This window comes from Papio anubis, chromosome 14, assembly GCF_008728515.1.
Source record: "Papio anubis isolate 15944 chromosome 14, Panubis1.0, whole genome shotgun sequence".
In the NCBI taxonomy this organism is placed as follows: domain Eukaryota; kingdom Metazoa; phylum Chordata; class Mammalia; order Primates; family Cercopithecidae; genus Papio; species Papio anubis.
In genome coordinates, this window is record NC_044989.1 from 74,868,285 (window position 1) to 74,894,240 (window position 25,956).

At 39.1% G+C, this 25,956-nt stretch overlaps 1 protein-coding gene and 2 pseudogenes across 3 annotated transcripts in view; all 3 read right to left on the minus strand.

Moving 5' to 3' along the window:
* The window catches only part of M1AP (meiosis 1 associated protein), a 96,786-nt gene that overhangs the window by 59,974 nt on the left and 10,856 nt on the right, over window positions 1-25,956 (minus strand). The window lies entirely within an intron of this gene.
* Window positions 2,132-17,116, minus strand: LOC110741148 (annotated as a pseudogene).
* Window positions 15,105-18,166, minus strand: LOC103877069 (annotated as a pseudogene).

The following is a 25,956-nucleotide window of genomic DNA, read 5'->3' on the forward strand; positions in this document are numbered from 1 at the left end:
TAGATTGAGTTATTATTAGAATTATCATTCATATACAGTTTATTAAAACAACATGTATATACCAATTTCAAGAAATAATTATCAGCATTAAACATAGCTTTAATCGGAAATGTTCCTCTTAATGGCATAGACAGGCTGGGCTCTTCTTTCAATTAGCTCAGGTTTGTGTGAATAAATAAAATAACTACTGCTCAAATGATACAACATTCAGTATCAATTTTTATTCCTATTTTACTTATTTGGTGGCCAAAATGTGTTGAGCTTATTGCATCACTGTAAACGGAGAAAAATCTTGTTTTCTCTTGACCAGATACCCAAAAGGCTATAAAAGAAATGTAACTTAACTCCAATTTGAGAATATGTACTAAAAATTTTAAGCCTCACCTTGGTATTTTTAAAAGACTAAATGTGATACCCTACAAGGCATTTCCATATCATAAATTCATTCTATTACATTTTATATATAAAAATGCTGCACATTGTTCTAATTATGTGTCTGCAGTTGTACTGCAACTATGGGACAGTCACAGAATGATTCACAACGGCTGGAATCTAAGCCTTACTTCTCAGTGATCAGGGCAGTCCAGCCTGGTGATGCCATATAGGGTGTCATTATTAGATGACACTCAGAACCAGCCACAACTTCAGACTAAGCTTGTCTGTGTCTACAATTGTGATGACATATTACTATGGATTTAACAATAAAAATTCCAAACTAACGCAGGAACAGAAAACCAAATACTGCATGTTCTGACTTATAAGTGGGAGCTAAATGATGAGAACACATGGACACATAAAAAGGGACAACACACACTGGGGCCTGTCAGAGGGTGGAGTGTGGGAGGAGGGAGAGGACCAGGAAAAATAACTAATGGGTAGTAGGCTTAATACCTGGGTGATGAAATAATCTGTACAACAAACCCCCATGACACAAGTTAACCTATGTACCTGCATATGCACCCTTGAACTTAAAATAAAAGTTAAAAAAATTCATACCATTTGTTTTATGAGTATCTGGGGAAAAATAAGCTATTATTCCATTTTATGTCCTTCTCAATGTTTTAAAATAAGCAATGTCCTATATTTCTATTACCTAAAGTTCCGAAGTAAAAACATTATAATAAATATACATATCCTTGAAAACTCTTAGCATTTCTAGTGTTTAATACTCCCACTTCTTTGGCAATGTTGAATCTGCAAACTGACTGCTCAGTCTGGGCACATGTCAACCATGGAGAAGGTGCAGGTCCCGTGAATTTCAAATGGTTCTCTGGAGTAAAGCAAGAGATTGACCCATATTTTAAAACTAATAGCAAACATTTAACCACAGGAACCAAGGACTCAAATTCGAAGCTACCGTCTTATTCTGATTAGCCTCTGTGATGATATGGCTGGGGGAAATCTAGTAGCAAGTGAAGGTCAGGAGAAGATGTGGTACAAGGAAGGCAAGTGGGTAAGCGATATCAAGTGAGAGATGGGTGAAGGAATTCCATGATCATGGATGTAATCAGCAGCCAGAGTAACGGACCTGTCTGCCCCGCTCTGCAGAGGCCTTATATGGAGCTCCCACCCCACATGCAGACAGTTCACTCCAGGCCAAGAGTGCTCAGCTTGCAGGGCCATGCTCTCCCACCAGACACTATTTGTACCTGTTAAGTGCCACCAATTTAAACTGAAAACGCAAGTCAGTGAATCCTCTCTGTGTGAAGAAAAAGAAACAGAACAGAAGAATGTTTTTAGCAGGTGAAAACCTAATGCTCTTCAGACTGTAGCAGGGCCTTTGAACACCTTCAGTCACAACAGTAGCTTCTAAGGTGTGGGTGTTGTGGGTCAGAAACAATCCTCGATCCTCAGGCCTCCCTTGCACAGCTGTTTCCAGGCACTTCTGTCAAAGTCAGCAACAGTAAGTGTGAAGGGGATTTTATAGTTTATCTTTTTTTTTTTTTTTTTTGAGTCGGAGTCTCGCTCTGTCGCCCAGGCCAGAGTGCAGTGGCTCACTGCAAGCTCCGCCTCCTGGGTCTACGCCATTCTCCTGCCTCAGCCTCCCGAGTAGCTGGGACTACAGGCGCCCGCCACCTTGCCCGGCTAGTTTTTTGTATTTTTTTGGTAGAGACGGGGTTTCACCGTGTTAGCCAGGCTGGTCTCGATCTCCTGACCTCGTGATCGCCCGTCTCGGCCTCCCAAAGTGCTGGGATTATAGGCTTGAGCCACCGCGCCCGGCCTATAGTTTATCTTTAACTGTAATTAACAGTTGGATTGCTGTCATGTTGCAAAATGACAAGTGCACTTGACAGATTAGTGTCTTTTCAAAAATCAATTCTTAGAAACTTCTATATCCTGAAAGTTCACAGGTGCAAATGTGCCAAACCCCAAAGAAGTCTTCAAAATGTTTCTGAAAGGCAAGGTCCCTCGTGTGCTAAGCCTCCCAAATCCCTCTTATCCCATCTGGTGAAGAGCTCAGTGGACATCTAGCTGTCATTGTTCAGTCTTACAGCTCTTGTCTGAGTAGATTTTCTTGTCTTTGGGGAAAAGTGTCATTTCCTCTGCCACTCTTGTGACAATGTCTTCATCTATAGCAGAACCATGGGTCCTCATCTCTGCCTTCATGCATATTTTCACATGTCTATACTTCACTGGCAGAAAAAATGTAAAGTAATTGATTAAGGTTCTGTTGATCAGTCCATTGTACCACAGACCACTGTGCTTGTTATTGAAGACTATCAGACAGCCCAGGTTCCAGGTCCTTCAGCTAAATGTCTTCTCTCTTTCCTCCTACCTACCAAAAGTCAAGAGCTATCTCAGTTATGAGGTCCCTGCCTATGTTTCTGGGAAAGATGAAGATGGCTTTTTGGTGAAAACCTTTTTGTAGTGATCTAGAAACAGACTGATTGTGTTGATAACCCTGGGGGTGGAATTTATCCATCTTGTCAAATATTAAAACAGCTGGAACATGCACTCATATTACCATGAATCCACTTCTGAAATTGGTTCTAGACCAACCATAAAAGATGAAATAGGATAGGGAGGCTCAAAGGATGCTCTGAGGGAGCACAGACACTATGCTGCTCTTCATGCTCTAAAAGACTTAAGATCAGAGCTTCCTGGGGAAGAACTCCAGGAAACTGCACTCTCACTTCCATTCAGTGGGTAACAGTTTTTTTCAAAACTTTATCTATACAAAGTTGAAATTGGCAGAGAGCTAGATGTTAAAATGCAAGGAAGTTTTTTTCTAACTCAAATGACATGTTAAATGTGACTTTTTAAAGGTATAAGAAACACAAGATACATAAATATTTATCATTCACTGTTAACTAATCCATAGTGTTCATCTCACTGTGAACTGAAATCTCAAGTTAATATTACCAGACATACTGAGGACTAAGGAAATAGATTAAGACTTGCACAGTGCCCAAGACCAATGCCTTGTACTGATGGAATGAACGAAGGAGTTGACCTAGGTGACATTTCATGAAAAGCATTTGTTCTGACACATTCTTGGAACAAACAAAAAGACACCCAAGCGACAAGCTCTCAACCTCATAATGTAAAAAGGTTGTGACCAGGAAACTCCCCCAGATACATCCTTATTTATTTTACTATATTTCTAGAGATTTATGGAAAAATGTGAAAGATAAGAAAATTATTCCTGATTTTGGCAGTCTTCTCTATCTTACAGTTTGTGTGGCAAATACTCACTTTTACTTCTTTGTTAAGTTTCTGTTTCTTATTTCAGTCCCCACCTAATAGTGGGAATATTAACCTTGACAAGGACGACATTCATTTAAATGAGAATGAACCCTCCTAGATAATGTAATATAAATTAAAAGTGTAAAGAGTATCTGAAAAGGAGAAACAGTGCCAATGTTCAGTTCTTTGAGGCTTTCTTTGAAGAAAGCAATGCCAAGGACTCAAAAGATGAGAGGAACAAAGAGAATAAAAGGAGTTTAGGAGAAAAAAATTCCTCTAATCTACACTGCAACATGCAGAGGCAAGGCTGAGGCTGCATCATAGGTGGAGAGCATTAAATGACTCCATGCCCAAACCACCTGCTGAAGAGTGGTCCACCTAACACCAAGTGCTCTGCTGGGAATGTTGAGTGCATTCATTCATTGTAGAATGTGACTACCATGTAAACTGGGAGTTGAGAAATTTGGGTTCAAGTGAGCCTTAACTCAGTGGAGCCTGGGGCTATTGCAATGCAAAGAAAAGAGAAGCAGAGGCCAGAGTTAGTGCAGTTTGCCCAGACCAGTCCAAATGGCCTGTGAACGAGATAATACTGGGTTCTCCTGCCTGGTACAGTTTTATCTTTTGCTCATGAGGGAAGTACAGAGTTGGTACAAATAGGTGGACAGTTACTCTTCAGGCCTTTTGAGTTAAGATGTTCAGCCACAATTTGGCTGACAAAATTCTTGCCTATGCCACCTCAGCCATGTAAGGAAAGAACTAGTGGTTTCTAGAGATTTCTGTTGCTTCTGAAGCCAGTCAGTGCCTTGAGAATCACTTCCGTGGCAACATGCTGTCCAAACAGCTTCTCCTTCAAAGTCAGCCTTGAGGGTTCTAGGAGCCAGCTCTAGAATAGAAACATACCTAAAGTACCCAGAAAGGCTGGCCGGGTGCAGTGAGAGGCTGCGCCTGTAATCTAGCACTTTGGGAAGCGAGGTGGGGCGGATCCCGAGGTCAGAGGAGAGATCGAGACCATTCTGGCTAACATGGTGAAAACCTGTCTCTACTAAAAATACAAAAAAAAAAAAATTAATAGGCGTGGTGGTAGCCTGTAGTCCCAGCTATTCAGAGGCTGAGGCCCGGGAGAATGGCATGAACCGGAGGTGGAGGTTGCAGTGAGCAGAGATGGCACCACTGCCCTCCAGCCCAGCAAGCGACAGAGCAAGGCTCGTCAAAAAAAAAAGGCACCAGAAAAACAGCGCCAGCTGCTTGAAGTGAGAGGCACAGATTAACAAGTGATCCAGCAGAGCCTCTGTGCAATATGGCATCCACTAGCCACCTGTGGGTATTATCTGAGACGTGGCTACTCCAACTGAAGGTATGTTGTCCATGTAAAATACACACAAGGAAATTGAAGAGTAACAAAAATTAATGGCGAGTAGCAGTGAAACAAAGCCTGTAATCCAACTTTGGGAGGCCAAGGCAGGGTCCATGAGGTCAGGAGATGAGACCACATCCCTGGCTAACAGTGAAACCCATCTCTAAAATAACAACAACAACAACAACAACAATAGTGCTTGGTGGTGGTGGCGAGAGCCTGTAGTCCCAGCACTCAGGAGGCTGAGGCAGGAGAATGGCCTGAACCTGGGAGGCGGAGCTTGCAGTGAGCCAAGAGATCAGCCACTGCACTCCAGCCTGGAGACAGGCGGGAACTCGTCTCAAAAAAAAAAAAAAAAAGATAATATTGGCTGGGGGCGGTGGCTCAAGCCTGTAATCCTGGCACTTTGGGAGGCAGAGGTGGGTGGATCATTTGAGGTCAGGAGTTCGAGACCAGCCTGGCCAACATGGTGAAACCCCACCTCTACTAAAAAAAAAGAAATACAAAAATTAGCCAGGTGTGGTTGTGCACACCTGTAATCCCAGGTACTCGGGAGACTGAGGCATGAGAATCACTTAGACCTGGGAGGCGGAGGATGCAGTGAGCTGAGATCGTGCCACTGTACTCCAGCCTGGGCCACAGAGTGGGACTCCATCTCAAAATAATAATTAAAAAAGATAATATTGGGGGCATGCCCAAGATGGCCAAATAGGAACAGCTTCAGCCTCCAGCTCCCAGCATGAGTGACACAGAAGACGGGTGATTTCTGCATTTTCAACTGAGGTACTGGGTTCATCTCACTGGGGAGTGCCAGACAATCGGTGCTGCTCAGCTGGTGCAGCCTGACCAGCGAGAGCTGAAGCAGGGCGAGGCATCACCTCACCTGGGAAGCGCAAGGGGGAAGGGAATCCCTTTTCCTTGCCAAAGGAAACTGAGACACACAACACCTGGAAAATCGGGTAACTCCCACCCTATGACTGCGCTTTACCAAGGGTCTTAGCAAATGGCACACCAGGAGATTATATCCCACACTTGGCCTGGAGGGTCCCACGCCCACAGAGCCTCCCTCATTGCTAGCACAGCAGTCTGAGATCTAACTGCTAGGTGGCAGTAAGGCTGGGGGAGGGGCGCCCACCATTGCTGAGGCTTAAGTAGGTAAACAAAGCCTTTGGGAAGCTCGAACTGGGTGGAGCCCACCGCAGCTCAAGGAGGCCTGCCTGCCTCTGTAGACTCCTCCTCTGGGCACAGGGCATAGCTAAACAAAAAGCAGCAGAAACCTCGGCAGAGGTAAATGCCTCTGTCTGATAGCTTTGAAGAGAGCAGTGGATCTCCCAGCACGGAGGTTGAGATCTGAGAACGGAAAGACTGCCATGGAGGTTGAGATCTGAGAACGGACAGACTGGCTGCTCAAGTGGGTCCCTGACCCCTGAGTAGCCTAACTGGAAGACATCCCCCACTAGGTGCAGACAAACACCTCACACCTCACATGGCAGGGTACACCCCTGAGACGAAGCTTCCAGAGCAAGAATCAGACAGCAACACTCACTGTTCAGCAATATTCTATCTTCTGCAGCCTCCGCTGCTGATACCCAGGAAAATAGGGTCTGGAGTGGACCTCAAGGAAACTCCAACAGACCTACAGCTGAGGGTCCTGACTGTTAGAAGGAAAACTAACAAACAGAAAGGACACCCACACCAAAACCCCATCAGTACATCACCATCATCAAAGCCCAAAGGCAGATAAAACCACAAAGATGGGGAAAAAGCAGGGCAGAAAAGCTGGAAATGCAAAAAATCAGAGGGCATCTCCCCTCCAAAGGAACGCAGCTCATAACCAGCAACGGAACAAAGCTGGACAGAGAATGACTTTGACGAGCTGAGAGAAGAAGGCTTCAGTCGATCAAACTTCTTAGAGCTAAAGGAGGAACTACGTAACCAGCGCAAAGAAACTAAAAACCTTGAAAAAAGAATGGAAGAATGGATAACTAGAATAATCAAGGCAGAGAAGACCTTAAAAGAACTGATAAAGATGAAAACCATAACACGAGAACTACGTGACAAATGCACAAGCTTTAGTAACCGCCTCGATCAACTGGAAGAAAGAGTATCAGCGATTGAAGATCAAATGAATGAAATGAAGTGAGAAGAGAAGCGTGGAGAAAAAAGAGTAAAAAGAAATGATCAAAGCCTCCAAGAAGTATGGGATTATGCGAAAAGACCAAATCTACATCTGACTGGTGTGCCTTAAAGTGATGGGGAAAATGGAACCAAGTTGGAAAACACTCTTCAGGATATCATCCAGGAGAACTTCCCAACAGTAAGGCAGGCCAACATTCAAATTCTCAGGAAATACAGAGAAGCATACAATGATACTCACTGGGGGAGGGCTCCCAAGACACATAGTGTCAGATTCACAAAGCTGAAATGAAGGAAAAAATGTTAAAGGGCAGCCAGAGAGAAGGTCGGGTTACACACAGGGAAGCCCATCAGGCCCAACAGCAGATCTCTCAGCAGAAACTCTGCAAGCCAGAAGAGTGGGGGAGCCAATATTCAACATTTTAAAGAAAAGAATTTTCAGCCCAGAATTTCATATCAGCCAAACTAAGAAGTTTCATAAGTGAAGGAGAAATAAAATTCTTCTAAAACAAACAAATGCTTAGAGATTTTTGTCACCACCAGGCCTGTCCTACAAAGAGAGATCCTGAAGGAAGCACTAAACATGGGAAAAGGAACAACTGGTACCAGTCATTACAAAAAGCTTATGTCAAAATATGAGATCCATCAATGCTAGAGGAAGAAACTGCATCAACTAGCAAAGCAAAATAACCAACTAATATCATAATGACCAGGATCAAGTTCACACATAACAATAATAACTTTAAATGTAAATGGGCTAGCTTGGGTCCAATTAAAAGACACAGACTAGCAAATTGGATAAAGTCAGCCACCATCAGTTTGCTGTGTTCAGGAGACCCATCTCACATGCAGAGAGACACACACAGGCTCAAAAATAAAGGGATGGAGGAGATCCTACCAAGCAAGTGGAAAACAAAAAAGCGGGATTGCAATCCTAGTCTCTGATAAAACAGACTTTAAACCATCAAAGATCAAAAGAGACAAAGAGGCCATTACATAATGGTAAAGGGATCAATTCATCAGGAAGAGCTAACTATCCTAAATATATATGCACCCAATACAGGAGCACCAGATTCCATAAAGCAAGTCCTTAGAGAGACTTACAAAGAGACTTAGCCTCCCATACAATAATAATGGGAGACTTTAACACTTACTGTCAATATTAGACACATCAATGAGACAGAAAGTTAACAAGGATATCCAGGAATTGAACTCAACTCTGCACCAAGCGGACCTAATAAACATCACAGAACTCTCCACCCAAATCAACAGAACATACATTCTTCTCAGCACCACATGTACTTATTCCAAAATTGACCACATAGTTGGAAGTAAAGCACTCCTCAGCAAATGTACAAGAACAAGAAATTATAACAAACTGTCTCTCAGACCACAGTGCAATCAAACTAGAACTCAGGACTAAGAAACTCAATCAAAACCACTCCAACTACATGGAAACTGAACAACCTACTCCCTGAATGAGCTACTGGGTACATAACAAAATGAAGGCAGAAATAAAGATGTTCTTTAGAGCAAGTAAGAACAAAAGATACAACATACCAGAATCTCTGGGACACATTTAAAGCAATTATTAATGAGAAATTTATAGCACTAAATGCCCACAAAGAGAGAAAGCAGGGAAAAGATCTAAAATTGACACTAACATCACAATTAAAAAGAACTAGAAGCAAAACAAACACATTCAAAGCTAGCAGAAGGCAAGAAATAACTAAGATCAGAGCAGAACTGGAAAGTCACGAACTAAAAACCTTAAAAATCAATGAATCCAAGGCTGGTTTTTGAAAAAAGATCAACAAAATTGATAGACCACTATAGAACTAATAAGAGAGAAAGAAAGAAGAGAAGAATCAAATAGACACAATAAAAAATGATAAAGGGATATCACCATGACCCACAAATACAAACTACCATCAGAGATACTACTTAAAACACCTCTATGCAAATAAACTAGAAAACCTAGAAGAAATGGATAATTTCCTGGACACTTACACTCTCCCAAGACTAAACCAGGAAGAAGTTGAATCCCTGAATAGACCAATAGCAGGCTCCGAAACTGAGGCAATAATTAATAGCCTACCAACCAAAAAAAGTCCAGGACCAGACGGATTCACAGCCGAATTCTACCAGAGGTACAAGGAGGAGTCGGTACCATTCCTTCTGAAACTATTCCAATCAATAGAAAAAGACGGAATCCTCCCTAATTCATTTTACGAGGCCAACATCATCCTGATACCAAAGCCTGACAGAGATATAACAAAAAAAGAGAATTTTAGACCAATATCCTTGATGAACATCGATGTAAAAATCCTCAATAAAATACTGGCAAACCGAATCCAGCAGCACATCAAAAAGCTTATCCACCAAGATCAAGTGGGCTTCATCCCTGGGATGCAAGGCTGGTTCAACATAATGCAAATTAATAAACGTAATCCAGCATATAAACAGAACCAAAGACAAAAACCACACGATTATCTCAATAGATGCAGAAAAGGCCTTTGACAAAATTCAACAGCCCTTCATGCTAAAAACTCTCAATAAATTCGGTATTGATGGAACATATCTCAAAATAGTAAGAGCTATTGATGACAAACCCACAGCCAATATCATACTCAATGGGCAAAAACTGGAAGCATTCCCTTTGAAAACTGGCACAAGACAGGGATGCCCTCTCTCACCACTCCTATTCGACATAGTGTTGGAAGTTCTGGCTAGGGTAATCAGGCAAGAGAAACAAATAAAGGGTTCAGTTAGGAAAAGAAGAAGTCAAAATGTCCCTGTTTGCAGAGGACATGATTGTATATTTAGAAAACCCCATTGTCTCAGCCCAAAATCTCCTTAAGCTGATAAGCAACTTCAGCAAAGTCTCAGAATACAAAATCAGTGTGCAAAAATCACAAGCATTCCTATGCACCAATAATAGACAAACAGAGAGCCAAATCATGAATGAATTCCCATTCACAATTACTACAAAGAGAATAAAATAACTAGGAATCCAACTTACAAGGGATGTGAAGGACCTCTTCAAGGAGAACTACAAACCACTGCTCAATGAAATAAAAAAGGACACAAACAAATGGAAGAACATACCATGCTCATGGATAGGAAGAATCAATATCTTGAAAATGGCCATACTGCCCAAGGTAATTTATAGATTCAATGCCATCCCCATTAAGCTGCCAATGACTTTCTTCACAGAATTGGAAAAAACTGCTTTAAAGTTCATATGGAACCAAAAAAGAGCCCACATTATACAGGAACAATCCTAAGCCAAAGAACAAAGCTGGAGGCATCCACATACCTGACTTCAAACTATACTACGAGGCTACAGTAACCAAAACAGCATGGTACTGGTACCCAAAACAGAGATATAGACCAATGGAGACAGAACAGAGCCACTCGAAATATTACCACACATCTACAGCCACATCTGATCTTTACATTCTAAAAACTGACAAAAAAACAAGGAAATGGGGGAAAGGATTCCCTATTTAATAAATAGTGCTAGGGAAATGGCCTAGCCATAAGTGATGAAGCTGAAACTGGATCCTTTCTTTACTCCTTATCTGAAAAATTAATTCAAGATGGATTAGAGACTTAAATGTTAGACCCTAAAACCATAAAAACCCTAGAGAAACCTAGGTAATACCATTCAGGACATAGGCATGGGCAAAAGGACTTCATGTCTAAAACACCAAAAGCAATGGCAACAAAGCCAAAATTGAAAAATGGGATCTAATTAAACTAAGAGCTTCTGCACAGCAAAGAAACTACCATCCAGGTGAACAGGCAACCTACAGAATGGGAGAAAATTTTTGCAATCCTACTCATCTGACAAAGGGCTAATATCCAGAACCTACAAAGAACTCAAACAAATTTACAAGAGAAAAAAACAAACAACCCACATCAAAGGAGGTGGGCAAAGGATATGAACAGACACTACTCAAAAGAGACGTTATACAATAACAGACACATGAAAAATGCTCATCATCACTTTCGCCATCGGAAATGGAAATCAAAATAAACCACAATGAGATACCATCTCACAGTTAGAAAGGCAATCATTAAAAATCAAAAACAACAGGTGCTGGAGGATATGGAGAAATAGGAACACTTTACACTGTTGGTGGGACTGTAAACCTAGCTCAACCATTGTAGAGAAACCAGTGTAAGCGATTCCTCAAAGGATCCTAGAACTAGAAGCACCATTTGACCCTTCATCCCATTACTGGGGATATACAAAAGGATTATAGTCATGGCTGCTATAAAGACATGTACATGTATGTTTAATGTGGCACTATTCACAATAGCAGGAACTTGGAATCAACCCAAAATGTCCATCAGTGACGAACTGGATTAGAAAATGTAGCACATACACACCATGGAATACTATACACAGCCATAAAGGATGAGTTCATGTCCTTTGTAGGGACATAGATGCAGCTGAAACCATCATTCTTAGCAACCTATAGCAAGAACAGAAAACCAAATACCTCATGTTCTCACTCATAGGTGGGAATTGAACAATGATTCACTGCAGCCTCAAACTTCCAGGCTCAAGCAATTCTCCTTCCTTAGCCTCTGGAGTAGCTGGGACTACAGGCATGAACCACCACACCTGGCTAATTTTTAAATTTTTAGTAGAGGCAAGGTCTTGCTATGTTGCCTAGGCTGGTCTCGAACTCATGGGCTCAATTGAGCCTCCCACCTTGCCTCCCAAAGTGTTGGGATTATAGGCGTGAGCCACCATACCTGGCCTATAATTAAAAAAAAAAAATTAGATAATGGAATCAGCAGGCATAGTATTATCTCATTTATTTAAAATTTAAGTATTTTCTCTGTCTATCATCTATCTATAGGGTTGTCTTGAAATAGGTTGACACGGCCGGGCGCGGTGGCTCAAGCCTGTAATCCCAGCACTTTGGGAGGCCGAGACGGGCGGATCACGAGGTCAGGAGATCGAGACCATCCTGGCTAACACGGTGAAACCTCGTCTCTACTAAAAATACAAAAAAACTAGCCAGGCGAGGTGGCAGGCGCCTGTAGTCCCAGCTGCTTGGGAGGCTGAGGCAGGAGAATGGCGTAAACCCGGGAGGCGGAGCTTGCAGTGAGCTGAGATCCGGCCACTGCACTCCAGCCTGGGCGGCAGAGCCAGACTCCGTCTCAACAAAAAAAAAAAAAAAAAAAAAAAAAAAGAAATAGGTTGACACTCATATCATTGTTGGAGGGATTGGTCACAAAGGCATAGGCTAGTGCTAGATCAGCACAAGTCAGTATTAAAGTAAAGGTGAAGAGGATTTCAGAGGCTGTAAAGCTGTGGCACATTCTAGTTGGTTATCAGAAAGTCAAATTAGAGAAATAAGGGATAAAAAATTGAAAATATTGGGTAAACTCCAGGAATCAGTAGACATATATTATTGACCTAGAGCACTTGAGTATGGCTAATACTTGTTGAACATCACGTAAATGCCTTGGCTTGACAAAATCTTCAAGAATTCTATTTCTGGGCTTTCATACATGAACTTTTTTGGGTTATCCTATAGATAATATGGCCCTAGGCAGTTACGATAACTTAGATTGATGTTTCATTGGAGGTCAGGTCAAGAAACCAGAATGCTGTTTAGGGAGGGGATTAAAAATATTTAAAAAGAAAATCAGAATTCCCTTTATAAAAAATAAAATCTTACAAAGACTCCCTATATATAAATTGGCATTTTATCAGCATAAATGTATTTTTAATATTTATGTATTTTGAATACATACATTCGTAGGGTTTGAAATTCAAAAGAATATGTAATTTTATCATTTTTCTTCCCTAAATAGAATTGATGGCAATACTTTTCTGTATCTTGCTTTTGTTGATTATTGTATTTGAGCAATCATTTCACATCATTATAGAGTATTCCATTAAAGGATGAACCGTGATTTTATGTAACCAATCCCCTATTAACAGACATTCAATTTGTTTCCAATCTTTTGTAACAGCAAACAGTGCTGAAACAAATAATCTTGTACTTATTTTGCACATGTGCAAATACATATGTAGGATAAGGTCCTGGAAGTGAATTTGCTACGTTAAAAGATATGTAAATTGTGATATTGTCACCAAATTGCCCCTATAGAAATTATGTCAATTTATACACTGACAAATGGCATATAAGCATGCTTATTTCTTCAAATTCTCATGACAATGTGTCATAGAAAAAATTTTTGCCAATCATATAGGTGGAAAGTGACATCTCTGCATATTTGAATTTCTCTTACTATGAATGAGGTTGATGTATTTTCATGTCTCAATGTCATTTATATTTTCTTTTCTGAAAACTGACTGTGTATATCCATCCTCATTTTCTTTTTCTTTTTTTTTTTTTTTTTGAGATGGAGTCTCACTCTGCTGCCCCGGCTGGAGGTGCAGTGGTGTGATCTCGGCTCACTGCAAGCTCCACCTCCTGGGTTCATGCCATTCTCCTGCCTCAGCCTCCCGAGTAGCTGGGACTATAGGCACCCGCCACCATGCCTGGCTAATTTTTTGTATTTTTTTAGTAAAGACAGGGTTTCACCTTGTTAGCCAGGATGGTCTCAATCTCCTGACCTCGTGATCTGCCCGCCTTGGCCTCCCAAAGTGCTAGGATTACAGGCGTGAGCCACCGTGCCCGGCCCATCCATCCTCATTTTCTATTGAGTTATTGAATGTTTTTTTCTTACTGAATTGTAGGAGTTTTCTACATATGTAGAAAATTAACCCTATGTGATATGAGAAGCAAATATTTTTCCTCATATTGTTATTTATCTTTAGAATTTGCATGTATATTCTTTGCCAAGCATACATTCTGTTTTTATATATTATTAATCTTTTATTTTTAGATTTTTTTGGTTTTATACTATGCTTAGAAAAGCCATTCCTATTCTTATATTATTTTCTCCCCATGGTCTGTTTATTAATTATTAATTTACTGCTTCTCAACTCCAAATTCATCCTTCAATACATGCTCTGTGATAAATTCCTTTAAGCATTTCTGTTTTACAGTGAGCACAATGTTAAGTTTTCTTAGTAAAGGGCACTGGAGGGACATGAGGAGGCTCTTCTGTTGTTACATGCAGCACACTGTGGGTCAGCTGTGGGGTGCAGGGATATTTAATGGTGACCCATCCATGCATTCAGAATTCATAGTCTTTCAGTGACTTCATAGCCCTGCCTGGCCTAGTAATCACCTTTCTGCAGCCCTTTCAACACGGACACCATATGATTCAGACCTCTTGCCTGTACTAATGCCTAATTCCCTTTGCTCACTTGTCCCTCCCCATGAGAAGTTTGTCTCCTGTGGCCATCTCAATGCTACTGCTCTTCCAACATGGAGAATACACATTCTGGGCATCCTGCCTGCACTCTCTCTGCATGACTGTATACCCAGCCATCACTGTAGCTCACCTATCACTGGAGAGTAGCTTCCTGCTTTCCCAGTAACTGTAGACCAACTTTAGCCTTGACAAACCAGTGAACTTCTCTGCCATCCAGTGGGTTACAAATACACATTCTGCAATTTGGTGTGAACCCCAGCCTCGGGAAGGGAGTCCTCTTTTCAAGTTTGACTTTCCTTAGGATCTCTCCCTTAGCCCTAGGGTACCATATAAATTCCCTTATATCTAATAGGTAATCTATTATCATAGTTTAATATGTTAAGCTATATTTCAGTTTTTTTTTGTTTTTGTTTTTGTTTTTTTGAGATAGGATCTTGCTCTGTCACCCAGGCTAGAATGCAGTAATGAGGAAATCATAGCTCATGACACTGGGCTCGAGGGATCCCCTCGCCTCAGCCACCTGAGTAGCTAGGATTACAGGTGCAGGCCACCATGTCTGGCTAATCTTTTATTTTTAAATTTTTTGTAGAGATGAGGTCTCACTATGTTGCTCAGGCTGGTTGTGAACACCTGGCCTCAAGCAATCCTCCCACCTTGGCCTCCCAAAGTGCTAGGATTACATGCATGAACCAACATGCCCAGCCTGTATTCAAACTTTTTACACAAACTTTCCTTGTTTAAATCACTATGGTTTGTTTCCTGATTATACTCAGACTAATACAATCTGTTCTAGTACTTGTTTAGTTTATTTTTATACTTTGCTCCATCAGGAATCTATGCTGGTATATGCTGTGAGTATGGATCTAGCTTTATTTTTCCCATATGGCTATCCAGCTGATCCAAACATTTATTAATAGCCTTTTCCCCAACTCATTTTAAATGTTATCTTTATATATTATATATATAATATCTATATATTAAGTTCCTACATGTATTTTTTTTTAATGAACTTTAAATTGTATTCCATTACAATCTGTCTTTTCAATCTCCAGTATCACATTGTGTTTAATATCTGATAGGAATAGTCCCTGGATATTCTTTCTTTTAAAATTTGAACTTTAGGAGCAGAATGTCTAGTTCTCCTGTTGGAAATTTTATAATTTTTGGGAATTGCATTACATTTGTACATTAGGGATAATTGACATCTGAGTCTTCCCAAGAACTAATGATTTTTTATTTGTTCAAGTCTTTTTTTGTGTGTGTTTCTCAATAGTATTAAGCAATTTTTTAATTGGCAAAAGGAAAACTGTATATATTTATGATGTATAACATTATTTTTAATGTAAATATAACAATAGTATTTTAAGTCATACAAATCTTGCATATTTATTGTTAATTTCATTCATAAGTATTTGATCATTTTGGTTATTGTGATGAAAAATTTTCTTCCATTATAACTTTTAACTTGTTGCTTTTAGACATATAAAGAGTACAAATATCTGTGCTGATTTTGCTGTGGATTATTTTATTGTTTCAAATAATTTCCTAGTTGATTCTCTTGGGTTTTCTGGATACATAATCAAATAATCTGCAAATAACAATTTAATCTCATCTTTTCTCATTTCATACCCTAATTTCTTTTTCTTGTATCATTACATCAATGAAAATCTCTAGAATACTTCTATTTTTATTTTTATTGTTTTAGTGGTAAAAGATAGATTTTATTAGCTCAAGGTCCACTGAAGAGCTTTCAGGAAGTTCTAAAGAAAAATCTGGCCATCTTTTCTGTAAAATAAATAGAACAGCAGGAATCTCTGGGTATCCCTTAAACATAAACTATGATGATTCCATTCATATTACCTGGGCTGTAAGTAAATGAATTCTTACAAATAAAAATAACATTTTAGAAACTAGTTAATACCACTAGCCCAATTTGGTTTTCACTTGCTTGTATTTGTCTAAGAAATTTCTCCATGAAGTACATATGACAATCTAACAATTATTTCTCATTTACACTTAAGTCAAAGTACTCACTCTTACCCTGGAAGCAAAACTTACTTCTGAAAATAATCTACAGAAATAATATGTAAACACATAGAGCTTTGAGATAGACTAAGAACAACCTCCTATGTTCTATGGATCAAAATGCAAAGGTCTCCATTATATATGTAAAAAAACTCTTTCATTAATTTGGGATATATTGACATTACATGACCACGTGCATACCTATGGAACACATACATACACTACAGAACAAATCTTGACAATGTTTCTACTGCCAACATACTTTCCAATCCCAACTGCTGGAAAGGAAATAAAAACAAAACGAAAACTACTTTTCCTTTCTATAGTTTTTAAGTGGAAAAACAAAGCCAACCATCCTCATCGAGATATGGACTAAGCTCCAAAAAGTTCAGAGTCAAGAATCTGTTCAGTTGTTCCCCAATGTAACAAAGCACATAAGCTTTCTCTATTTAGGAAGCTTCTCTGATCATCTCCAGTGTTTTGTCTTAAAAACTGCTTTACAAGATACAAGGTAGCCATGTTGGTTAAATTATTTCTGCTGCTCACCTTACACCTGATGTAACCATATAGGTTGGCATCTGGTAGCACTATACCCATAATAACCACTGCTAACCAGTTTACCCTGAAGGAGAACAGGGCACTAAAGGCAAATATCACCCAAAGCACTGCACAGGCTATAAGTCCCAATCAAAAGATTCTTGATTCAGCTTCTGACACAGTTTTATTCTCTTGAGAGGATGCCTTTCTAGATTCAAACACCCAATGGCTCTTTCCATCTTCATCTATGTGACTCCGCCAACATAGACCAACCGTTAGTCTACCTGTGACATTCTTTGCTGCCCAAAAGTCACATGACAACAACAAGATAATTGTCATCATACAGGCAATAAAGCTGCTGCTGAGTAACTCATAGAGAAGACAGATGATGAATGAAGGTAGACTGACTTGAAAGAATAAGTGGAAAAATGATACCACTGAATATCTGATTTTTGGATTTTTTTGGTCTATCAGTTGTCTCCTCTTCTGTATCAAATAGTGAAACATCTGCAGTGTCATCATTACTATCCTACTGCTTCATGGCCCAGAATACTTCTAAATAATGGTGATGATACTGAACTTCTTTATCTTGCATGGGAATGTCTTTAGTGTTTCTCCATTAAGAACAATACTAACTCTTGAATTGAAAAAGTATTATGCTAAAGAATAGCTATCTGTTTCTGTTTTATTAGAGTTTTTACAAAACAAAATTGGATGTTGAAGTTTATCAAATGCTTTTTCAGAAGTTAGAGAGATGAACATGATCATGTTTCTTCTCCTTAGATATGTTAACATAGTAAATTATATTAATAGATTTCCTAATATTAAATCATATTTGAATTTTTGGTATATAATTCTTTTAATGTGGCACTGGATTATATTGCCAATACAGGTTGAACATCCCTAATCTAAAAGTCTGAATTTGAAATGTTCCAAATCCAAAATTTTTGAGGGCCAACATGAGGCCATAAGTGGAAAATTCCACATCTGACCTCATGTGATGGGTTACAGTCAAAACTCTGTTTCGTGCACAAAATTATTTTAAAAATATTGTATAGGCTGGGAATGGTGCTCACGCCTGTAATCCCAGCACTTTGGGAGGCCGAGGTGGGTGGATCCATGAGGTCAGGAGTTTGAGACCAGCCCGACCAAGATGGTGAAACCCTGTCTGTACTAGAAAATACAAAAATTAGCTGGGTGTGGTGGCGGGCACCTGTAATCCCAGCAACTTGGGAGACTGAGGCAGGAGAGTCGCTTGAACCCGGGAGGCGGAGGTTGCAGTGAGCCGAGAACACGCCACTGCATTCTAGCCTGGGCGACAGGGAAAACTTCTGTCAAAAAAAAAAAAAAAAAAAAAAAGTATAAAACTACTTTCAGATGGTGTATATAAGGTATACATGAAACCAATGAATTTCATGTTTGGACTTGGGTCCCATCCCTAAGTCATTATGTACATGCAAATATTCCAAAATTCAAAAAAATCCAAAGTCTGAAACACTTCTGTCTCAAGTATTTTGGATAAGAGATTCACAAACTTTTTTTTTTTTTTTTTAAGACAAGTCCTCGCTCTGTTGCCTAGGCTGGAGTGCAGTGGCATAATCATGACTTACTGCAACTGCAACCTCTGGGGCTCAGGTGATCCTCCTGCCTTATCCTCCTGAGTAACTGAGACTACAAGTATGCACCACCATGTCTTTTAAAAAACTTTTTTGTAGAGCTGAGGTCTCACTATGTCTCCCAGGCTGGTCTTGAACTCCTGGGCTTATGTGATCCTCCTTCCTTGGTCTCCCAAAGTGCTGGAATTATAGGCATGAGCCACCTCACCAGGCTGGTATATAGGTATTCAAAACTGATATATTTTTAATAGCCTTCCCTTCCAACAAGCCTTGTATGCTAAATATCTTCAATACACCTTTAAAAAATTTTATTTTATTTTAGGTTCTGGGATACGTGTGCAGAATGTGCAGGTTTGTTACATAGGTAAATGTGTGCCATAGTGGTTTGCTGTACCTATCAACCCATCACCTAGGTATTAAGCCCCACATGCATTAGCTATTAGTCCTGATGTTCTCCCTCCTCTTGCCCCCTCAACAGGCCCCAGTGTGTGTTGTTCCCCTCCCTGTGTCCATGTGTTCTCATTGTTCAGCTCCCACTTATGAGTGAGAACATGCGGCCTTTGGTTTTCTGTTCCTGTGTTAGTTTGCTGAGCATGACAGCTTCCAGCTTCCTCCATGTCCCAGCAAATGACGTGACCTCATTCCTTTTTATGGCTGCATAGTATTCCATGGTGTATATGTACCACATTTTTTTTTTTTTTTTTTTTTTGGGGCTGGGTTTTGCTCTCTCGCCCCGGGCCGGGGGGAAGGGGCCGGATTCCAGCTCACTGCAAGCTCCGCCTCCCGGGTTTACGCCATTCTCCTGCCTCAGCCTCCGGAGTAGCTGGGACCACAGGCGCCCGCCACCTCGCCCGGCTAGTTTTTTGTATTTTTTAGTAGAGACGGGGTTTCACCGTGTTAGCCAGGATGGTCTTGATCTCCTGACCTTGTGATCCGCCCGTCTCAGCCTCCCAAAGTGCTGGGATTACAGGCTTGAGCCACCGCGCCCGGCTATATGTACCACATTTTTAAAAATCCAGTCTATCACTGATGGGCACTTGGGTTGGTTCCAAGTTTTTGCTATCATGAACAGTGCTGCAATAAACACATGAATGCGTGTATCTTTATAATGGAATGATTTATATTCCTTTTGGTATATACCTAGTAATGGGATTGCTGGGTCAAATGGTATTTCTCAGTGTGCCTTCTTGATCACTCTGTACTCTACTCTTTTTTGCCCTAGCATTAAAGTGCCATTCTTAGTTTCATTTAATGCATTTTGCTTCAAATTCAACCTTGTCTACAATTGATCATAATTCTCTTTGTTTGGTTTGCCTTTGCCTAGTATACGTTTGCCCACCCTTTTATTTTCAACCTTTCTGAATCATTTTGTTGTAGCTGTGCCTCTTGAAAATGACAGATTTGCTTTGTGATCAAGTCTGTCTGTAAGTTCTAAAAATCATCTGATATGACAGATATGTTTGTTTTTAGTTATATTATTTTATGGTATACTCTTTATTTTTATAGCTTTTAGAAAATCACTTTACTGTATATTTTATTTTCATTTTTTCTGTATGTTTGTCTTGTCATGATTAGGAAGGCCTATATTTCTGCTTTAGTGACTATCTTTATAACTCTGTGTAATTCCCTTAAGTTAATCTTTAGCAGTATCTATTAATTCACCACTATGGAAACAACAAAATTAGTGTATTTCCTTTTATTACTCTTACTCTCCCTTTACTGCAGCACTAAATTATAGTTTATTATATTATCTTTCTTGGGGTTTACCTTTATGCTGTTTAATATATTATATCTCTATTATTTGTAACCTTGAAGTGATTCCATTTGAATGCCAGCTATTAAGAATGAGAAAATAAGTATTATAGCTAAATTACAATACTCTGAGTCCTAATACCTCATTGTAGATAATATATGATTTAAATAAGTTTTTTATTATGAAAAAGTAAAAGAATTGGGAAGATCTTCACAATAAGGGCATTCTTCTGAAACCCTGTTTTGAGGGAAATGAATCATTCTGGTTGGAATTATTTATATTAAGGGTGCAATGGATATAAAAGGAATTTTAATATTAATTATGAATCTCCCGTCATGACTCCTTATAAAACATTCAGAATTATTTGATTATACTCAAAAATTAAATATGAGAGGATATATTGAGGTATTCATTCTGAGTAAGATTTCCCACATGCTATCTTTCTCCATTTATATTTTAAGCTGCTTCTGCAGATAGAAAATGTCAGATATTTATACAGGTCAGTGACAATGGATTTAAGGTCATGTTTTTCCGTAAGTAAAGATTGGATTGTTCTATACATAAGGTAATAGCACTGTTTCAGCAATTTTCTTGAGCTTTTAACTAGGGTTGAACTTACTGTTCAGTTGGAAAGAAATTTTGGCTTTCAACTTTTCCTGAGAAACCAGTGAGGAATCTGATCCTGGTTAAAAACCTATGTGCGATTTTTTTCAAGCCTGACCATAGGCAATTACAAATAATTTACTTGGCAGGCCTCATGGGGGAAAAGCTGCCTTTGCCACACCAGACTTGGTACACAGCCAATGCACTGCATTCTCTGATGGGAGTTGCAGTCAAGGATTCAGAACCCCTGGCTGGTCATGTTCTTGGAATATTTGTATTCCTAGCTCTGGTACTTTCATTTCTAGCTCTCTTCATCTGAGGCCTTGGGCCAAGTCCTCCTTAGGCCCTCTGTCAAGACCTCCTTGTGGGGGAAGGGAGAAGGATGCCTTAAAGACACTTTTCCCTACTCTGAGTCAGTACTCTGTACTTTTCCACTCCTAGCCTTCCCTCCTTGCCCTCCCATCAACCCCAGGGTGCATAAAATTGCCAGAGCCTTTTGTTCAGGACTCCTTCAACAGTGAAACTATCCCCATGTCTGCACTTATCCTCAACCAGTGCACAGTTTCATGGAGGAAATGGAAAAGAGGGAGTAGGCACTTTCTCCAGTTTAGATTCTTGCTTATAATATTACTGTAAATAAAGGCTTACCCTTTCATTTGTGGCTTGATTTCGTTAATCAGCTACTATGACAGCTCAGCTCTTTCCCAGCTTAGTTGAGCTTCTGACAAGTCAGTGGTTTCTAGTGTAAAGATATCTGCCTTTTCTAGTGGAGTGACTAAAAGATTAAGGGATTCAACTAGGTCCAAATGTACCGAGGAGTGCCAGAAGGATATAACATAGCCACTTGAGGAGTAAAAAAAATCATTTTGCCCTTGTTTGGGACATGGGCTCATTTCCTAAGAAACCTTTTATACTGGATATCTTCCATTTGCCCTTCCAGATCATTCTCTACTTTTCTCTACCCTATTTTGTGCCCTAGGAAGGTGATCCATAGGGACTGATTCAATGAGGCCATTCACACTCTTGCTTCCAGCTGGCTTTGGCCAATGGGAGGCACCAGCAGGAGATCTGCATGTGGGAGGAAAGTGAGGTCAGGGTATTTCATCTCCTGGCTTCCTCCTCACCAGATTGCCACAGGATGGCTGCGTCCTTCTTCTGAAGGCAACGTGATTCTCTGCTTGATCAAACTTTAGTCAGGCTTTTAAACCTTTTCTTAGGCCCATCTGTGCACTTCCTTATAAAATTTAGTTTTAGCAAAGAACCCTGCTAAGTCAGTTTGGCGAGAATCCCCTACTCGTAATGTCTGATCATTCTCAGTATCTGATTGGGTTCCTCATCCTGCACTATCCCCCAGCTGATGTCTGAACACCCTGGCCTGTTTTCAGCAAGAATCCTGTAAGTCAGTTTAGCCAGAATTCCCATTACCCCTGATGTTTCCTCTTAGTTAACTATCCACTGATCCCCATATGCTCCTTGGCTATATATTCCCACTTGCTTGTGCCATATTCAGAATTGAGCCCAATCTCTCTTTCCCATTGCAACATTCCATTGTCATGGTCCTTATACCCATTGATGGATTTCCAAGGGATCAATGCTATGGTCCCTTTATTTAGGATCATAACAACATACCTATCGTGCTCGTCCTCAATAAGGTCTTTCTTACCATAATTTAACAAGTGTCGTGAATAACTTTTTCTTTAACAAAGGCCAAAGATCCTGTCAGGCAGCCCTCTTCAGACAGTTCCCTCCTCTTCAGTCCTAGAGGTGGTATGCCTATTGCACCATCTAAACTCTGCCCACACCTATGTAAATATTCCCTTCTATATTTCTTTGAAAATTATTTGGTTTGAATGTGCCATCTATCTGTTTCTTCCTAGCAATTTGACTGACTTAACAGCTCCTTATATAAATACTTAATTAAAAAGGAAAATAAAATCTAAAATACTTTTGAAAGTTATAAGCTAAAAGATAACAATAGATTTTAAAAACTACATCGAATACATACATCAATAAGCAAACATATATTAGGATAAAAGTGAAAGTCATGGAAAAAACATTTAGCATGATGCCATGTATGCAGTAAACACTCTATAATATCTGCTTAATGTTATTAACATATTAGCAAATAGAGTGATTTCTCTGAATTGAGTGTCTGAAAATGACCAACAAATGTCTTGTATATTTATAATAAGAGGGTTGGTGGTTACTATAGAGGCAATTTCCTAAGGGCAAAACTACCAATGGGAAGTACCTGAGGATTGAGCTCCGTCTCAGAAATCCAGGCTCTTACCACGTGACTTAAGGTGTTGGTATATCACCAGAAGGGAACCATGGTGGTTTTAAATATGTTTACAAATTCTTTGACACACTCCTCCTCAAAGGGTAGTATAAAATTCTTTGGATTTTCTAAATAGACCATCACATCATCTACAAATAGGGACAATTTTATTTCTTCCTGTCCAAGCTGCATGCCTTTTATTTCCTTTTCTTACCTCATTGTGCTGCCTAGGATTTCTAGTACTCTGCGGAGGAGTACTAAGAGCAGACATCTTTGTCTTGTCTCAATCTTAGCAGGAAAGCATTCAGTCTTTCACTATTAAATATGGCATTAGCTGTAGCTTTTATCATGAGTGGATGTTGAACTTTGTCAAATGCTTATTCTACTTCAACTGATATAATCACGTGGTTTTCTTCTTTAGCTTTTTAATATGGTGTACTACTTTGGTTGATTTTCAAATATTGAACCAATTTTGCATCCCTGAAATAAGTTCTACTTGGTTATGGTGTATAATTCCTTTTAATTGCTGAATTCTATTTTTTAATATTTTGTTAAGTTTTATGTGATCTATGTTCATGAGGGATACTGGTCTTCAGTTTTCTTTTTTTGTACTGTCTTAGTCTATTTTTGGGATAAAAAATAGCCTCATAAAATGAGTTGGGAAGTATTTTCTTCTTTTATATTTTCTGGAAGAGATTATGTAGAATTGATGTTATTTTTCTTTAAATGTTTAGTAGAATTCTTCAATAAAACCATCTGGGTCTGAAGATTTCTTTTTCAGAAATTTAAAAATCATGAATTCAATTTCTTTAATGGTTACAGGGCCATTCAAGCTATCTGTTTCATATTGGGCAACTGTGATAGTTTGTGCTTTTCAAGGAACTGGTCCATTTCATCTAAGTTGTTAGATTTACGTATGTAAAGGTATTTGTAGTATTCTCCTACTATTCTTTGGAATAACAAGGGCCTATAATGACACTCCCCTGTTTCATTCCTGATATTGGTAATTTATATTTTCTTTTTCTATTTTCCTTGTCATTCTTGCCAGAGGTTTGTTAATTTTATTGATCTTTTCAAAGAATCAACTACTTTTCATTAATATTCTCTATTTTATGTTTTCAATTTCACTTATTTTTGCTCTTTATTATTTCCTTCCTTTTGCTTGTTTTGAGTTCATTTTGCTTTTCCTTTTCTAGTTTCTTGAGGTGGGAGTTTATATTACTGATTTGACTTTTTTCTTTTCTAACGTAAGCATTTTAGTGCCATAAATTTCCTTCTCAGCACTGCTTTAGCTGCATCCCACAAATTTTGATATTTGTATTTTCATTTACCTTTAGTTCAATGTTGTTGTCTTTTAAAATTTCCCTTGACATATTGCTTTTTGACCAATGGATTATTTAGAAGTGTGTTGTTTAGTTTCCAAGTGTTTGGGGGAATTTTTCTGTTATGTTTCTGTTATAGATTTTTATCTTGATTCATTGTGTCAGAGAACATACTATGTATGATTTCAATTTTTAAAATTTAAGTTTCTTTCCTTCATGGCCCATGGTATGGTCTAGTTTGGCAAATGTTCCATAGGTGCTTGAAAAGAATGTGCATTCTGCTTGTTGTTGGGTAGAGTATTATATAAATGTCAATTACATCCTGTTGGCTGATGTTTTTCTGTATCCTTATTGATGTTCTACAATTGTTGAAAGAGGGACACTGAATCTAACTATAATTGTGGATTTATCTATTTCTTCTTTTAGATCAATCAGTTTTTGCTCCACATATTTCATAGTTTCTGCTGTTTAGTGCATACACATTTAGGATTTCTGTATCTTCTTGGTGGATTGACCTTTTCATCACTGTCTAATGTCCCTCTCTGTACCTGGTATTCTTCGATCTGAAATCTGTTTCATCTGATATATTAATAAAGCCACTCCTGCTTTGTTTTGGTTAATGTTTGCGTGATATATCCCTTTCTATTCTTTTACTTTCAGCCTACATTTATTGTGTTTGAAGTTAGTTTCTTTTAGACAGGATATAGTTGGGTCATTTAAAAAATTAACTCTGCCAAGCTCTTTTAATTGATGTTTTTAGGCCACTCACATTTAATGTAACTATTGATATGCTAGCCTGCCAATTTATTTGTTGTTTCCTGCTTGTTCCCTCTGTTTTTAGTTTCTTTGTTTTCTTTTATATACCTTCCAATGGGCTATTGGAATATTTTAAAAATACTCTATTTTGATTTACCTATGGTGTTTCTGAGTGTATTTCTTTGTATAGGTTTTTTAGTGGTGGCCCTAATTATCATATTGTACACAGAAACTTAACAAGAGTCAACTGGTGTCAACATTTTACCAGTTCAAATGAAGTGTAGAAACCTTAGCTCCCTTTATATCACTTTCCCCTCCTTTGTTTATAATATAATTGTCTTAGGTATTTCCTCTACATATATCTCAAACTCCTGGGCTCAAGTGATCCTCTTGCCTCAGCCTCCCAAAGTGCTAAGATTATAGGTGTGAGTCACCATGCTCAGCCTCAAGATTTCATCTTTAACAATAGTTTTTATATGATGTGCCATAATGTAGTTTTCTTCATGTTTCTTATGCATGGCATTCAATGATTGCTTAAATTTGTGGGTTTGGAGTTTTTTATCAAAATTAGA